The following is a 5071-nucleotide window of genomic DNA, read 5'->3' as shown; positions in this document are numbered from 1 at the left end:
TGAGTTTGCTGTAATTTGTTACGCAGCCATAGAAAAGTAATGCAATCACCAAAGGAGTCAGTGTAGATAGAGAAGAGGAAATGCAACTGAGCCCTGGGGCACCCTAATGTTTAAAGCTTGAGAGAAGAGGAACAACCAGGAAAGGGGTGGGAAAGGAAGCAGTGGCCAGGGAGGTAGGAGGAAAGTCCAGAGAGAGTGGGCTTCTGGAGGCCAATTGAAGAAAGTGTTTCTCAGAGGAAAGAGGAATCATCTATGCCAAAGATTGCTGACAGGTCAAGTAAGATGTTGACATTTTATAGATAAGAAAACAAAAACTCAGGGCAAGTGACTTGTCCAAGGTAACATAAATGGGAATTTGTGAAACCAGGTCTTCTGACTTCAAGTTCAGCTCTCTTCTATTCACACTGTATGTTTCCACCATTATAATTTTTTTAAGCTGAATTGAGAAGCAAGATATTTTTGCTTCTATTTGTTTGTTTCTTTATTTGCCAAGACAAATACATAAAAGTTTTCTAGCATTAAAATGTTGCAATTTTCTGACTGTGTGACTTTTTCTTAGGTTTGAACAATTGCTGTTAAGTCTGACAGTGCATTGGAATTATTGGGGGACATTTTAGAAATATAGATGTGATCAAGTCTTAGGAAATGAGGAAATGAGTCATTAAAAATGAGATCTGGGAGAGAACCTAAGATGGTGGCTAAGTGAGACAGGCCAAAAAAACACCTCCATGAAAAATACTAGATAAAAGCCAGAAAGTGACCCAGAACACCAGCTCCCAGCGATGCACCAGCCGGACCAGTTCTGCTAAGTCCACCAGGACCATGCACTTGGTGAAACCGGGAGTCTGCATTCTGAAAAAAGTGAGTGAGCTGGATGAAAGTCCAGTGGCTGCACTGCAGTGTGGGGAAACAGTGGGTTGGCATTTGGAGACAGACTAGTTCCTTTAAAAAAAAAAACAAAACCCAGATGTGGCTGCAATTAAGATGGTGAGAGCCATGTAGTGAAGCACGGCAGGAGCGGACTGTGCCAACATCTCGGTTTCTGGCGTGGAGCATAGCCCACTGCTGATTGTCTCAGGGCCAGAGGGCAGAGGGGAGCCAAAAAGAGAAAGAAACCACGCACCTTGCAGCCATCTCCCCGGTGAGCAGGGGATGCTCCTGCCCGGGGCTGGACTCACATCCCAAAGCCGCGCCAAGAAACCCAGTGTGATGGGGAGTTTTTCCCACAGCACTGCACACATGCCACAGTATCGGCTGTGGAGAGTGGCCTTTGGTGCACCCACAGCTAGTTGTCCTGGAGCCGGGAAGGCAGAGCTGTGCAGGGAGGGGGAGAGTAACACACCCCATTCAGCCATCTTTGCAGCAGGCTGGGAATGCCCCTGCACAGCCTGGTGGCCCAGGGCTTCCCTGGCAGTCTGTCGTGCACTTGTGACGTGGCATGGCCTTCCCTCAGCAGAGGTCCTAGAAGAGCATGGCTGAGAGAGGGGATCCCCGCTCGGAAATCCCAGGGACCCTACGCAAATGCTGGGGACTTGTGGGTCAGCAGCAGAGACAATCTGTGGCAAGACTGAAATGAAGGCTTAGACTCTTGCAACAGCCTTAAACCTCCGGGAACACCTGGGAAGTTTGATTATTAAAGCTCCCCTGCCTCCCTAACCACCCAGACACATGCCCCACATTCAGGGCAGACAGCACCAACAACACACCCAAACTTAGTGCACCAACTGAACCCCACAAGAATCAGATCCCCACACACCACAAAGACAAATTTGGGGAGAACTGACTTGAGGGGTATAGGAGACTTGTGGACACCATCTGCTGGTTAGTTAGAGAAAGTGTACACCACCAAGCTGTAGATCTGACAAATTAGAGATCGGTATTTTTTATATTCGGAAAGAACCCTATCAAGTAAAGTAAATGAATGCCAAGAGGCCAAAAACAACAGAAAATCTTAAAGCATATGATAAAACCAGATGATATGGAGAACCCAAACCCAACCACTCAAATCAAAAGATCAGAAGAGACACAGTACTTGGTGCAATTAATCAAAGAATAAAGGACAAATGACGAGAGCATGGCACAGGATATAAAGGACATAAAGAAGACCCTAGGAGAACATAAAGAAGAAATTGCAATAGTAAATAAAAAAATGAAAGATCTTATGGAAATAAAAGAAACTGTTGGCCAAATTAAAAAGACTCTGAATACTCATAATACAAGATTAGAGGAAACTGAACAATGACTCAACCTCCTCGAGAACCACAGAAAGGAAAATGAAAGAACAAAAGAAAAAATGGGGAAAAAAATAGAAAAAAAATCAAAATGGATCACAGGGACATGATAGATAAAATAAAATGCCCAAATTTAAGAATCATTGGTGTTCCAGAAGGGAAAGAGAAGGGTAAATGTCTAGAAAGAGTATTCAAAGAAATTGTTGGGGAAAACTTCCCAAACCTTCTACACAATATAAATACACAAAGCATTAATGCCCAGCGAGCTCCAAATAGAATAAATCCAAATAAACCCACTCCAAGATATATTCTGATCAGACTGTCAAATACTGAAGAGAAGGAGCAAGTTCTGAAAGCAGCAAGAGAAAAGCAATTCACCACATACAAAGGAAACAGCATAAGACTAAGTAGTGACTACTCAGCAGCCACCATGGAGGCGAGAAGGCAGTGGCATGACATATTTAAAATTCTGAGAGAGAAAAATTTCCAACCAAGAATACTTTATCCAGCAAAACTCTCCTTCAAATTTGAGGGAGAGCTTAAATTTTTCACACACAAACAAATGCTGAGACATTTTGCTAATAAAAGACCTGCCCTACTTCAGATGCTAAAGGGAGTCCTACCGACAAACAAAGATAGGAGAGAGAGGTATAGAGAAATTTAACAGACATATTTAGAACATTACATACCAAATCATCAGGACACACATTTTTCTATAGTGATCACGGATCTTTCTCCAGAATAGACCATATGCTGGGACATAAAACAAGCCTCAGTAAATTTTTTTTAAAAAAATTGAATTTATTCAAAGCACATTCTCTGACCACAATGGAATACAAATAGAAGTCAATAACCACCAGAGACTTAGAAAACTCACAAACAACTGAAGGGTAAAAATGAGGGGGAGAAGAAAACATTCCTGGATAATCAAAAGCTGAGGGACTTCATCACCAAGTAGATCAGTCCTATAAGAAAAGCTAAAGGGAATTGAGCAGGTGGAAAGGAAGGGACACTAAACAATTGACTGAAGCCACATGAAGAAATAAAGATTTCCAGTAAAGATCTCATGGTAAATATAAATACCAATACTACTGTATTTTTTATTTGTAACTCCACTATTTACTTCCTACAGGATCTAAAATACATAAACGGTAACGATAAATCAATGGTTTTGGACTCAATGTAAAATACGTAATTTTTGACAAGAACTACATAAAGGTGGGGGAATGGAGGAGTACAGGAACATAGTTTACGTGTCCTATTGAAGTTAAGTTGTTATCAAAGAAAAACAAGATTGTTATAGATTTAAGAGGTTAAATTTAAGCCCCATGGTAAACACAAAGAAAGCATCAGAGAATATGACCACAGAGATGAAAAGTAGAGTATGGGTTACGAGAAGTGGGGGTAAGGACAATGGGGAGTTAAATGAGTGTAGGGTTTCTGTTCGGGGTGAAGGAAAATTTCCAGTAATGGATGGTGGGAAGGTGATAGCATTGCAGCATTCTAAATGTGATTAATCCCACTAATGGAATGCTAGGGAGGGGGTGGAATGGGAAGATTTAGCTGTATATATGTTTCCACAATTGGGAAAAAAAAAAAAAGTCTAAATAGATAATGACAATTAAATGCCAAGGATGATCCTGGATGGGATCTGAGGATGGAGGAGAGGAAGCTCAAAGGGACATAGCTGGGACATAAGAAAGGAAAAAAAGGAAATATAGAATGTAAGCTTTGTATCAATGTTGAATTTCTTGAACTTCTTAGCTGCGCTTAATGGGATTGCATAAAAGAATGTTCTTGTTCATGGGAAATGTATATGTGAATTATATTGTTTGTTCAAGGATATGTGCGGCTTGCTCTCATATGTTCAGAAGACAGAGCAATAGATGATGGATGATAGGGAGCGAAGGATGGAGGGAGGGAAAGAAAGAAACGGTGTGAGAGGATGTTAAAGTTGGTGGATCGGAGTATCAGGGTTGGAGGGTCGGGGTATGCTGGAGTTCTGTGTATGGGGTTTGTATTGTTTTTGCAACTGTTCCTATAAGTTTGAATTTATTTCAAAATAAAATTAAAAAAAAATGAGATCTAATCTTAGGAAATTCTAATTTGGTAGATCGGACAGGCTTGAGTGTCTGTAATTCTCTTTTACCAGTGACTTGCCAATATGGACCATGTTCGCACCAAAACCGTGAAGAATGCAGCCCAAGTCGTCATTGAGAAATACTACACATGCCTGAGCAAGGACTTCCACACAAACAAGCCTTATTCCCAGCAAGAAGTTTTGCAACACTGTCGCAGGCTATGTCCTGAATCTGATGAAGCAGATACAGAGAAACCCGGTGAAAGTCATCTCCATCAAGCTACAGGAGCAACGGAGAGAAGGGAGATACTCTGTTTCTGAGGTCTCAGTCCTGGATCAGGAGATCACTGAAGCAGATTCTGATGCTGAGGAAATGCTGAAGGTCTTGGACTTTGGCAGCCTTCTCAACTGCAGGTCACTCAGCCCACGGTTGGGATAAATCTCAAAACACTATGTGGAGCCATCTGAATCTTTCTGTTATGCTGTAATATTTTCAATAAACCTGGGGACATAAGGAAAAAAAAATCAAAACTCATGTTGATTCTGATGCTCTGTTAGATTGAGAAAAAGTGCCCTAGAATATTTCTTGTAGCCTGGATTCAGGGAGGGGAGAACAAGAGCTAATGGAAAGGATTCTACCTAGCTCTTGAATTTTTTTTTTTTTTTTTTTTTGAGAATGAGAGAATTCTAGGTTTTATAGGGCATAAAGGGGAATGGGAACTAATTGTTGTTATGGAGCACTCCCTATACCCCCTTATAT

General features: G+C 41.3%; 1 pseudogene; it reads left to right on the top strand.

Moving 5' to 3' along the window:
• The first annotated feature begins 4395 nt into the window (after window positions 1–4395).
• LOC119507403 lies at window positions 4396–4779 on the top strand (annotated as a pseudogene).
• Window positions 4780–5071: the final 292 nt, after the last annotated feature.

Source organism: Choloepus didactylus, chromosome 12 (assembly GCF_015220235.1).
Source record: "Choloepus didactylus isolate mChoDid1 chromosome 12, mChoDid1.pri, whole genome shotgun sequence".
NCBI classification, from domain to species: Eukaryota; Metazoa; Chordata; class Mammalia; order Pilosa; family Megalonychidae; genus Choloepus; species Choloepus didactylus.
Note: the sequence above shows the minus strand (reverse complement) of the source record. Positions and strands in the feature narration are given on the sequence as shown.